The sequence below is a fragment of the Sturnira hondurensis genome, unplaced genomic scaffold, assembly GCF_014824575.4.
Source record: "Sturnira hondurensis isolate 20B ecotype Veracruz unplaced genomic scaffold, ASM1482457v3 Scaffold0007578, whole genome shotgun sequence".
Lineage (NCBI taxonomy): Eukaryota > Metazoa > Chordata > Mammalia > Chiroptera > Phyllostomidae > Sturnira > Sturnira hondurensis.
In genome coordinates, this window is record NW_028080209.1 from 2,738,845 (window position 1) to 2,752,170 (window position 13,326).

Genomic DNA, 13,326 nt, shown 5'->3' on the forward strand with positions numbered 1-13,326 from the left:
AGACGGGGGAGATCATTGGGGTGGTGCTGGGTAGAGGGGGGCACTTTGGGGGGATGATTCTTTCAAAGTGCCCTTGACAGGAGCTTATGCGAATGAGAGCAATTTTCCCATAACAGATCAGAACTTGGCCTTTATAGCACTAAAAAAAAATTACGTTGAGAAGAAATGGGGAACAACGATTGAATCAAAACCTCCCTCCGCAGCCTCCCCCCACTCCACCCACCTGAAAACGGCTGTGTTTCCATTTCACCGCTGAGCGCAGCCTGCCTGCTCCAGACGTCCAGACCTCGCACCCTATAAATCTTCTCTGCCCTTGCCCTGGAGTTGCTGACTATATGTATTTTGGGGCCCGGCATCAATTCCCTCATCGTTGGCTGGTGACATTGAGATTTGTAACTGATAGAATGTGTTTTTAATGTATTTCCTGCAGGTTACTATTAAAGAAATCTAATTCTTCTGAACTTGCAAAAGGTTCTGCTACCATTAAAAAAAGGAAGGTATTCCAGGAAGAATTTCCCCTCAGCCTCCACCCAGCTGGACCGGGCAGCCCGGGGGCCGGGGGCTGCAGGCTTCTCTGCTTAGCTCTACTACGGGGCTTCCCTCTGCCCGCCCCGTCTGTTTTCTTCTCTGTGCCTTAGTGTTTCCTGGGTATGAAATGAGGATAAATATTTGTCTACGAGATGAGGGTGTTGTAAGGATTAATTGGTTGGTGCTTTGGGAAGCCTTTGAAGATGAAAGACGTTCTCTGCAGATGCTAAATAAACTCATAATGTGTCTGGTTTTAACGAGCCAGGCGAAGCCAGTGGGAATGGCTGGAGATTAACTGTGCCTAGTCCGGAGCCTGCCTGCTTAGCCGGCCGGAAAACTGGGCGGAGCTCCCCGCTGGCTCCGGGCTAGCTCCCTGGCTCCTGGCACAGGGCCTGGCACGCTGGTGTCTATAAATACATGCAAAAGCAACCAAATTGGGATTTAACCCAGACTCTCATGTCACCGAGAGCAGGGCCCCAGATATGCCAAAGCATGCTTGTTGCCTGCCATTCTAGCACACGCCTTGGGCAAGTGACCGAGCCTTTCCAAGGCTCGGTTCCTCATTTGCCAAGGCAGGTACTCGGAGCCCCAGCTCATGGGGCTGTGGTGAGGATTTAGCTTACACATAGCCAACAGCAACTGAGCGCCTGCTGAGGGACAGCGTTACCCACATTACATTCATCCAGTCGTTGAGCTCTCTCCCCGACCCAGTGAGGGAGGGGCTCGTGTCGCACCCCCAAACTCTGCAAGTGACAAAACAGAGGCACCGAGGGCTACCTGGTGGCGTCCACAAGGCTCAAGAGGTGAAATTACTCTTGAAGTGAAATACTGTGTGTCCCACTTAGCAGAGTGCTGGCCACACCCTAAGCTCCCCCCAGACAGGCTGTTTGCAGAGTTCTCAGATGTAGCCTGATTTGCCCGGCCAGCAAAGAGGGTACGACATGGGGGTGTGACACGGGACAGGCCCTGGCAGTGGAGGAGCCAGGAGGGAAGGGACTAAGGTAGATGCCCACGGGGGCCCAGAACTGGGGAGGATGCTAGGTGTGGATGCACCCAGCCAGTTCGCAGGTTTCGGTGTGTGAGTCTGGGCCTGCTCAGGGCGACCACATACGGTATCCACGGTACACCGTCAGAAGCATTTCATGCCTGGTCCCAGTACCTCAATTCTGAGCTATGAGCTGCAAATGCTGAAGAATGGGAACTCCTAGGATGGCATCGTGGCTTAAGGGGGAGGTATCTAGGAAAGTGTGGACTGAATAGCTGATCTTTCAAGGCAATCGACAAACCGAGGGATCAGAATGACACAAACATCAGACTCTGGCTGCCCAAGCTGTCCTTTGAGTCCACGTGAGGAGAAAGAAGGGGAGACCGCGCCCCGTGGAGGAATGACGTCACACCCCAGCACGTGACGTCGCAGCCCAGGCTCCGACAGGGCAGGGGGAGCAGCTCAAACGTGGGTTGGGGAAGCCTCAGGTTGAGACAGAAATATCTTCAGCGACTGCTGCTGGTGACGGAGAGGTGGAAGTGGAATTTCGTTTAAACATTATGTTGTTTTGAAAAGTCTGACTAACGTGAAAGTCCCTATTTAAAAAGGAGTTGACTCCACATTGAAATTGGTGTGTGTTTCCATACCCACAAGTTGACTAAGCCCTTGGAAAACAAACTTCCTGGTAGATCCTGATTCAAATCACACGAGAGTGAGTGCTTCAAGGTACAACCCCTGAGCTGTGAGCAGAGGGGTGTCTCCAAGAAAAACTCTGGTCTGTGTGTATGAAAAGGCAAACAGATCCCAAAGGGAGGCCCAAGTCCTAGCACAGGGCCTCCTGGAAAGAACACAGGGTTCGCAGGGGGCCTGGCCTGGCTTGCCCGGGACCCCGCCTCGCCCGTGTCAGACCCCACTCAGAAGCACAGAAGGGACGGAGCCTCGTCTGCGGGCACCCGCTAACACTTATGTCCCTCACTGCAGCTTCCGCACAGCCACGTGAGGCTTGTGCACTTTAATATCACCACGTCCATTTCACGATGTGGAGACAGGCTTGAGGAAAGCAGGGTGACCCATGTTCTCGTTTACCCCAAATAGTCTCGATGTATGATGTTCTCCCAGAATAATTAGCAATAGCTTTCTCCCCCATTCTCCAACGTGCCTCCGTTTAGATGATAAATTACATAGATATCCGAGGTTAAGTGAATTGCTCAAACGCTCCCAGCTAGTGAGTGGCACTACTGGGATTTGAATCCAGGTTTTCCTCAGTTCAAAAGGCAGACACTGGGGGGTGGGGGGGAAGCAGACACGGAAGGAGTCCCTCCTCGTTCATAAAAGCAAAGACGATCCAGGCATTAACTGCAAAGCAAGGCCAGCCAGACGCCCTCCCCTCTCCCACCCAGGGCTCAGCCTGCCTGACGGTCTCAATGCAGGAAGGGCACACCAGTAGCGGCAAGCTCCGCAGACAAAACACACACCTTCCAACAAACCACCTTGCTGTGTTTGTTTTGTCTGCAAAGCTTGTATCTACCACCTCCTCCGTGATAAAAATGCAAGAACTGACTTTGCACTCTGGCGACCAGCCCAGCTCTCAAGTTCTAACCTCCAAGCCAGAACCACCTCAGTCGACCCCACTATGGGGACCTCCTCTCTTCAGAAAGCCGCCCTGGGGCCCACCCTCCACCTCCTTGCACTGCCCGTTTCTCCCATACTCACCTCTGAGACACGGGGTTTATCTGTTGTCCCAAGTTCCTCTGTAACATCTGTTCATGTTTCAGGACCACAGAACTGATCCAATCCATGCTGATTTTTCCCGGTGAAGAAATTGAGGCCCAGAGATGCCAACAACTCGCCCAAGGGCACAGAGCTGAAAGTCAAAGCCAAAAGGCCAGGTCTCCTGACCCTGAGACCGGTGCTCTTTCAAGCCGGGTTGGTTCTCAGCTTGGCCTGAAGCTGCCCCGGGTGACGTACCTCCAGTATACCTGGAGAAATCCTTTATGAGACAAAATTTTTTGACTGCCGGAGATCAAGACATGTCTGCTTGACCTGGTCTCTTTGCCCTTGAGTCTGCCAAAATTAGCAGTTAGCAGCAGGCGCCTTCATTCAGCCACCTACTGAGTCCATCTGCCTGCCTCCCTACCAGGTGGCTCCACATAAACACCCCCAAGGTCAAAGAAATCGCTGCACCTGAGGTTGTCTGCAGTCTTCTAACTGGCTGTTAGAAACGTCGTCCTCGCACTGAGTGGAAGATGCCTCCCTTTCACCCTTTGGTCTTAGTTCCTCCCGACGACTCAGTGCAGGGTGAGTCCGAGCTCCCTTCTCCTGCACACCCTTCAGGTAGCTGAAGACTTGCAACCCCTGCTCTTTCAATTATTCCTCACAGGATGTTGTTTTGGTGGCAGAATAGGTAGAGGCCCAAAGCTGAAGCCCACTTCTGCCTTCGTTCTGCTGTGTGGCCTTGGGAAAGTCACTCAACCTCTCTGAACTTCAGTTTGCTCATAAGAAATATAGGGAGACTGCCTTCACTGGTGTGGCTCAGTCGGTTGGGCATTGTCCCATGAAGCGGAAGGTCGCTGGTTTGATTCCTGGTCAGGGCACACGCCTAGGTTGCAGGTTTGGTCCCTGGTTGGTACTCATTCAAGAAGCAGCCAATCAGTGTTTCTCTCTCACATCAATGTTTCTCTCCCTTTCTACCTCCCTCCTTCCCCTCTAAAAATAAATAAATAAATATCGGGGGAAAAAAGGAAATATAGGGATATTATGATATCCCTTAATACTATATTAAGGGATATTATGATATTAGGGGATATTATGGTATCCCATAATCTTGTATTATGATATAGTATTATGATATACCTTAAGTAAATCATAATAGTATTTACTTAAGGTATTAAGTAAATACCTTAATCTGGGGGCCAGATAAGGTAATCCATATAACTGGTTAGGTCCAGGGTCTAGCACAGTAAACACTTATAAATGGTAACACCTAATATTCTTACTTTTCTTCAACTTCATACTATATTTCTCTGAATGTAGCACGAAAGCTTTAGTTTCTCTGGAAGCCACATCACACGGGTAACTTATCAGCGAGGGAAACCCAAGCTCCCTTTCCACACATTTCACCCACACGCAGTCACTCTTGCAAACTCGCTCCGTTCTCCCCGCCACCCCACCCCTGCCCCCAGCCTGAGGCTTGCCCAGATTGTCTGTCGTCCTGTCAGAGGCTGCCTATCTCTGGCCCAGCAGGACTGTCGTTGGACCTGAGATCTGGAGACGGGGGGGAAGACGATAACCACGTGAAAATCCAAAGGCTCAACCATGCGTGGCTCCAGCTGTCTCCATTTTCTTTCTCCATCCAGGGCCCATAGAAGCCCGCCGGCTGCCTAGTGAGGTGACTGACCCCTTCAGGCCTGACCGGCCATGTTGATGTTCCACAGGCCATTGTGTACAGAGGAGCCCTGCGCCCCTTTTGAAGTTCAGCAGAGTGAAGTGTAACCTAAGTGAGCTGGAACACGCTTTGATAAAGAAGCTTCCGAGGGGACACCTGTCGGCAAAGCCAATTAACATGGGAAGCTGAGCTGGAGGGTGAGTTTTCCTGTCTGGGTCCCCCAGGCCTCCCACAGGCCTTTGATCACAGGACATTAGGACATCAGTGCACGAAGGATAGCTCCATCTGATGCTCCTGTTTTACAGAGGAGGAAACTGAGGCTCAGAGAGGGTAAGTGACTTGCCTGAGGTCACACAGCTAGTAAGAGGCAGAACCAGAGCTGGGACCTTGTCCCTATTGGCCAGGTCTTCCTTGGGCTGTACAAAACGGTGGGTGGTCAGCGAGGAAAAAGAGAAGCAGAGAGGATGATGCAAATATCAAAGAACCAGGCCCCCCCAGGAGGCCCCTCCCGGGAGGCCCCTCGCAGGAGGCCCCTGCTGCCTGCATGCGGTGGCCAGCTGGCTGAGGATGGAGGAGCAGCTGTGCGCCGTTCACACCCACGGCCTCTCCAAGCACCTGGCACTGCTGGCCTCACAACCCTGGAGACAGTCGCCAGGGCTGCTTTCCCACTGTTAGGGAGTCCACCTGAAAGGCGAAATGACCTGCACCACAGCGTGGGCAGGCGCTGCCGTGGGAGCGTCTGCCCTGGAAGAGGGCTCTTGGGTCCCTGGGATAATGAATAGGGTAATACCATAACCAGCTTCACGAGGCGACTGTGATAGTTACATACGTGCTCCGAACTCAGGGGGGCCGCCTGCCTCAGTCATGGCCATCACCAGGACACTTGTAGTCCTCCTCCACCCTCAGGCTGATTCCTGGGGAGAAAGAGAGGCCATTCTGGCAAAGTGTGGGCTCCTAGCTGGGCCTCTTGCCCAGACTCCCAAACCCACTCAGGGGCACCCCATGGAAGTGGTGGACCTACAGGTGACTCCCTCAGTGGGGGAGGTCCAAATGTGTGTCCCTATATATCCAGCCTGTCCTCTGGCTTTCCAGACGCACCTCTGAGCCCCTGAGGAAGGAGTTACCTGGTTCTGCGCGTGCCCCCTTTTCGTTCTCTGGAGAGGCGTGTCAGGAGTGGAGGGCCAAAAGGATTCCCTACTGAAAGCCAGCAGGTCTCCCAGAGCAAGACAGAAGGATAACGCCCATCCCCCTGGGTGAGTTGAGCGGGGCGCGGGGTGGGGGGTGCGGGGGGGGCCTGCCAGGTCTTTCTTTCCAGCCTTGCAACCTCGCTGTGCTGGGCAGGCAGTACCTGACTCTTCTTCTCTGTGACCTGCTCAGACTGCAGTTAGAGTGAGTTGGCTTTCTTAGGGCTTGGTGGGGTGGACAGAGCCCAGAGTCTGCTGGGGGCCTCGGGGAACCTGTTCTATAGGTGACCCCCAAACACAGTGGCCACAGCTCACCTTTTTGTATGTTCTAGATTTGACTTCTTAGCTCCCCCTTGGAGCCTTAGCTCTTGGAGGACCAAACTCAGGAAATTTCCTCTCTGTGAAACTCCTCACAGCAACTAGCAACTGATTTTGACTATATACACACGAAGGGGTAAATGAATTGTGAGTGGGTCTGCCACTTCACAGCACCCTTGCTTCCCTTCCCCTCCCCTCCATGAGTGGGTGCTGTGCTCCAGACGTCACACTGATCGGTGAGGAGGCAGGGACAGAGGAGACAGGGTCTTGCCCCCGATGAGCCCCCTCGAGCAGACACTGGGCCTCCAACAGTGCGGTTCGTGCCATCATCAGATGGAAAGATGGGGGAGCACAGAGGAGAGGGACCCAGTCTGACTGACAAGGGTATGGTCGGGGAAGGCTTCCTGGAGGAGGGGATGTCTACATGGAGTTCTGCGACAGAGCTCTGAGACAGCAGATTTAGGGGGTATGGATTGGAAGTATATTACAGCATCCCAGCCCGATGGGGCTGCCTGAGCAAAGGTGTAGCGTCAGGAAGGAGGAGGCAATCGGGGGCCACTAGATGAGTGAGGGTGTGTGTGGGGTGTAAGGGGAGGAGTGACCGTGTTGGGGTGGACATGGGAGCGGGACTTGCTGGGACAGGAAGTGGTGGCATCCTGGGAGCCTCTCATCTGCGTGGTCTCCCCGTCAAAGGGGCAGCATGGGGCAGAGGGGTCTCTCAAGACCAGGGCTGCATCGTGGCTCTGTCCCTTGCTGGCTGTGGAATGTGCACAAGTCAGTCAGCCTCTCTGAGCCTTGGCCTCCTCTTCTGGAAACACAGAGATAATTGTCCCCGTCAGAAAATTATATAAATAAAGGCAGTGTGCAACAAACCCCCCCAGCACAGTACCTAGAACTTAGAAGGGGCTCCTTGGAGACGGCTTCCGTCCTTCACTGCTTTATTTATGCTCTTGTGTTTTCCTCGCTTCTCATTTCAGATTCTGAACTCAGGAAAGGAGGTGATAAACTCATCATGGTAACTAGGATATATTGATAGTTTGGCTGCGGAAAATCACAAAGTTTCAACCAGGTGGGGCTCCAGCTCTCTCCTTTTTTTTTCTCACATCAAGGGTCCATGTGACGAAGGTCAAAATGGCTCCAGGATAGTTATTTCTCTCTGATACAGCAGTTTAAGCCTATGCCGCAGTGCTGGGCACCAGGCTTTTCTCTGAAGCTACTCTGCCGCCTTGACCCACAGCCTTTGTCTCCCAGCTCCTGGAGCTGGGTTCACATTCCAGTCAGTGGGAAGGAACGAAAAGAAGCAGCGAGCCCGCTCTTCTCTTTAAGGGAAGCTGGCAGTTGCCCACATCAACACTTCTGCGTGGTCCAAGTCATGTGCCACTGGCTGGAACTTTATTACGTGACCACATCTAGCTGCAAGGGAGGCTGGGAGAGGTAGTCTCTAAGTCAGTAGTCTTCAACCAGGGGAGATTTTGTCCCCACTCCCAGGAAACACTGGCAACGTCTGGAAACAGTTTTGGTTATGACTGGGAGGGTGGTGATGCGTAGAGGCCAGGGACGCTGCTAAATGTCTTACAATGCACAGAACAGCACCCCACAAGAAAGAAGTATGCAGCCCACAATGTTTAATACAGTCTGGGTTGAGACACCCTGCTCTAACAGGGCAGCCAGAACTTGGGGGTTCTATTACAAAAGGGAGACAGAGAGAAATGATGCAGGCGACACCAGCATTTCCTGCTGTAGTCACATACGCCAAGGGTTACATGATTGAAGAGGATTAAATGGTATCTTTTCCCAGGAGTATCTCTCCAGCAGGGATCAAAGCTTTAAGTCAATGGGCTTCGAGGACTATCAAGAATTAGCCCACAAGACAGAGAGGATTAGTGGCTGGGCAGTCCTAAAATCTCACCCCCTGGGTGGCCCACCCAGAGCCATGCCACCGGGGAGGCCAGAACCCACAAGCCTCCCGGGGAGACAGGCCCCACAAGGTGGGGTTCACAGCCTCACCCAGCAGCAGTTCAACCTCCAAAAGGTTTTCCTTGACATAACTTGGGCCTTTTGAGACCTATTCTGATTGGTTCTGTTTTCTAAGGAGGTGAGAAGTGGGCTGAGCAAAACAGGAGGGTGAGAGCTACGGGGCCTTCATTCCCAGGGAAGACACTGCAGTGAAACTGTCCGGGTGTTCACACTGCATTACCTGCCGCCCGGCGTGCGCAACGGCCGACAGAGAGGAGTGAGGGTGTGGAGACACGCACTTCAGGGAACTATCCCACCGCTACCCTCTTGGGCTGCACTTTGTCCCTATCGATGGTTTCTTGAGCATCCACACATTCTAGAAACTGTCTTTGGCACTTTACAGATGTTACCTCCTTTTATCTCTCTACCAGCTCCTGAAGAAGCTGCTATTATCCCCGTTACACAAGGAGTCAGAGACTAACTTGCCTGAGATTAATTTAGACAACTAGCAGAACACAGACAGACCTGTTTTGACCTGGGGAGCGTCTGGCTCTGTAGCTTATTCTCTTCCCCCAGTCACCTCTTCACCTGCCAGGACGGCCAAATGGAGGGTCTGACCTGTCAGTAAATGTCTGCACCCCCAAGGAAGGAGGTTTACCCCGTCTGAGTCACTTGTTCCACTGCGTCACCCATAAACAAACCCCAGCCTGTGGATAAATGCCACAAAGAGTGGTGCCATCTACTCCCTAATTTCCAGCTAGGAAAACAGGAGCACAGAGTGGTCAAGTGATTTATTCAAAGCCACACAGCATGTCAGAATGTGTTCCATGAGCCTTGTCTCCCTCTGCTCTAACAAATAAACCAACAGCCAGGGCATAGCAGGCCCAGCTACCCTGCACACTCTGCCAGGAAAGCTGAGCCGTTAATCTGGGGAAGGGGTCCGGGAGGGAAGCCTGCAGGTTTTCACAGCTGTGGGAGTCCCCAGGGGCTGCGCCGAGGAAACCAGCGAGGGGGAGAAGGCTGCTTTTGCCCATGTGAAGGGAACGGCCATGACTCAAAGACACACGTGCTCTAACTCCACCGAGCAGAACGGCCCGGTTTTAGATAGACGCTCTTTTGAGCCTTACCCACACCCAATGCCACAAGCCGGCGTTTGTCAACAGGAAGCCCATCCCAGCGATGCACACTCTGCTCCCTCATTCTGGCTGCCGTGGGGGTGACTGCCGGAGGTCGTTGGAACCAGAAGCAAGGCGCTAGGCCACCAGACCGAAGGAGCCAAGCCCAGGGAATGACCTTCATGCCTCTGAGGAAAGCGGTTGTGCCCAGCAGCCAGGACCTCAGATTTTCCCAGGCCAGGTCGACCACGAAGGGGCCTGAAATAGATCTGAGGTTCTGGGCCCATGGGGCAGGGAGGGCAGAGGCAGGGCTGCGGGCAGTGGGCATGAGCACAGCGCCGCTTTGTTGGGGAGGCAGGGAACTCAGCTCCGCCGGGCTGCTCCACCTGCCAGGGACGAGCTGGGCGGAGCTGGGCGGAGCTGGGCGGAGCTGGCGGCCCGCGGCTGGGCTCATCGCAAAGAGAAAGCCGTTTGTTAGGCTATGCAAACTGATTCGGTGAACCTGAAATTCATCACAAGGAAAACAATCAGGCAATCCAAAGGGACAGGCATTCTGCAAAATAACAGCCTGGACCCAAAACTGTCGGTGTCATAGCAGCATTATTCATAATAGCAAAAAAGCAGAAAAAACACATGTCCATTAACTGATGAATGAAAAAAATGTGGCATATCCATATAATGGAATACTATTTAACCATAAAGAGGGGTGACATTTTAATACATGCTACGGTATGGATGAATTGTGAAGCCGCTGTGCTAAGTGGAAGAAGCCACACAAAACGCCACACGTTGCGTGATTCCACGGATATGAAATGCCCAGAGTAGACAAGCGAATAGAGACAGAAAGTAGATCAACGGCCGCTGTGGCCTGGGGGTGAGGGTGGGGAGAGACGCCAAGGGGTACGGGGCTTCTCTCGGGCTGATGAGAGCTGTCTGGGATCGGCAAGTAGGGACAGGTGCACAGCTGGGCCACCGTGCTAAAGCCCCACCCACTCGTGCACTTTCAAAGAGAGGATTCTATGATCTGTACATTATATCTCAATGAAAAAGTTCTTGAAACATTATAACTAAACACAATGTGTGGTCCTTGACTGTACTCTATACTGAAAAAACAGCTACAAAGGACATCTCTGAGACAGGGCCATTTGAAAATAAACGTTGTGTGAGACAACAGCATCACGTCAGTGTCAGACTCCCGGAGCTGACCCGGTGCGAAGGCTACACAGGGAAATGCTCCCGTTCTCGGGACAGACACACCAAACTATTGGGGTGAAGGGTCACGATGTCTGCAGTGGCCCGCCTCCCCAGCGGTTCGGCATTTACAGAATGCTGAGGTTAGATAACTCACCCAAGGCTGCGTAATTGAGAAGAGACAAAGTTAAGAAATCAGACACTGTCTAGGTTAAGAGCTCAGGCTCTAGACTCCAGGACTGGATTGTAGGGAGGGGGGTGGGCGTGGCCTTAGGGCATTTTTGGCGGAGGCGGTAGGTTTGAATCTCCTTAAAGGACGGGACCTTGGGAGGAGGACACTGTACTGGAACAGGGCTGAAAGGACTGGATCAGTGTGTCCTCGCTTCTTCTCTGTTTAAAAATTGAAATATTGGAGCCATGGGAATAAAGGTTCGGCATCCGTGATTTTTTATATATATCACCATTAGTAATCAACTGGCTGGAAGAGCTATATTTTAATAATTTTCTGATGTGTGCCCCAAGCATATGTGAACTCCTGTTCCAGCGAACAGGGGACGGGGGAAATCGACTCAGAGCCGTTACATCCTAAGAGCTGTCCCTTTCAGAGAGCTGTCCAGGATTTTCTTGTTCTGGGTGGTGACTTCAGTGAAGGAAAGGGACGAAGAGGGGACTCTATTTATGGAGGATTTTGAGGATGAGAGGTTTGCTGTCAAGCACAACAAAGAATTTCTCTTGTCAGCAGTCTGACAGGAAACCAGGGGAAAGGATACAGATGGTTGGCAGTTCTTCGTAACAATGAAACCAGCTCCTCAGTGTACACAGGCATCACACGGTGCTGGAGAGGCGACTTCTGGTCGAGAAGTTGCAGGGGAGGTAGAAAACCCGTGCAGCTGGCGAACCATTAGCTGAGGTGCAGACACTCAGATGTGGAGAACAATCCCTGCATCTAAAGCTAAGAAGAGAAGACACAAATCCTCCTCCTCATTCAGTGCTTCTCAGTCTGCTTCTGATGGTTCTGATCCTAAAGTGCCTCTAAAGAGAAATTCGAAGAAGAAGGAGAAGGAGGAGAAGGAGGGGGAGGGGGAAGAAGAAAAGAAACAGGAAAAAGTCCTGAAAACACAAGAAGAAAAGAAGAAGCAAAAGAAAAGCAAGAAAAGCACATCTACTGAAAGTGAGGCCGAAAATCTCGACATACCCCAGCCTCCCGCCCTCTGAGGGAGATCCCTCCCGGACCTAAAAATAGATTCTAATGAAGGAAAGTCCTAAACCTGATGGAAAAGAAAGGGAAAACAGAGAAAGAGACAGAGAGGGAGTGTGTCACTCACCTAACTCCCAGCCCCACACCAGAGGCAACTTTAAGCTCCCAGGTCTGGCAGGAGAACTAAAGGAAGGGGGCCAAGGCGTCATCAAAGTCCATTCAGATGCAGTTCAGGATCGTTTCGGATGTAGTGAGATTCCTCCACGTTGGAGGCAAGAGATGCAAAAGCTCAGAGAATATCAAGGGTTGAAAGATAGACCCGAGGGGCTAAGAGTGAGTTAAATAATACAAAAGAAAATCAAAGAAGCCCAGTTAGAATAAAGAGGGGGAGAAAAACTGAGCACAGACATGTGTCTGAGAGTCCAAATAGAAAAAAAGTGAAAAGGAAAAGATAGTTAAAGACCATAAATATCTAACAGCAACCAGAGAGACATCAGAAGAAAATCAGACAAAGGTATGTATAATAAAAATGAGTGAAGAAAAGGGCCAAACCTGAAAGTAGGAATAAAAGCAAAGAGAAATCAAAGAGTAAGGACAGCGACACAAAGCATGACAGACATGAGGAAAAGAGGACGAAGCCGCTTAAAGGACCGTGAGATTGCTGAAGAAAAAGGAAAGTCACCCTGGCTGGTGTAGCTCAGTGGGTTGATCGTGGTTCGATTCCCAGTCGGGGCACAGGCCTGGGTTGCGGGCCAGTTCCCCGCAGGGGACCCATGAGAGGCAACCGTACACTGATGTTTCTCTCCCTCTCTCCTTCCCTTCCCCTTCCCGTCTAGTAAATAAAATCCTTAAAATGGAAGAAAAAGGAAAGTCTGATTCTAAAGGGAAAGACCCGGAAAGGGGTAGAAGTAAAGAAAGAGAAGTCGCAGCTACAACCACACGGAGAGTGATCGGAGAGTGATCATGATAAAGAAAGGGAAAGGGCAGACGTGCAGGATCTGGGGGGGAGAACCACACACACCAGAGGTGAGCAGCAGGGTGAGGAGCAGGAGTGGGGACAGGGCAGGAGAGTGCGACCTGGCGCCGTGGCCTTAGCCACAGGGGAGGCGAGAGGGCTGCAGACTTGGAAGACCTGGAATGGGTGAGGAGAAGTCACTGAGCCCAGACAGAAGAGCAACAGGGTGAAGAAGTAAAGATAGAAGGAGAAGGAGATATTCACAGAGCTCAGAGAGAGAAGAAAGGCCAAGTAGAAACAAAGAATAAGATAGAAACCATGAGAAGAGGTCGCACAGAAAAGAAAATTATTTTTTTAATATATATATTTTATTGATTATACCATCACAGTTTTTCTATTCCCCCCTTCATTCCCCTCCACCCTGTACACCCCCTCCCCCACAATCTCCCCCCCTTAGTTTATGACCACGTGTCTCAAGTTCTTTAGATTCTATATTTCCCCTACTATTCTT

General features: G+C 51.7%; 1 pseudogene; it reads left to right on the forward strand.

The window, feature by feature from the left end:
* Positions 1-11,027: 11,027 nt before the first annotated feature.
* Positions 11,028-12,516, forward strand: LOC118991550 (peptidyl-prolyl cis-trans isomerase G-like; annotated as a pseudogene).
* The last annotated feature ends 810 nt before the right edge of the window (positions 12,517-13,326 follow it).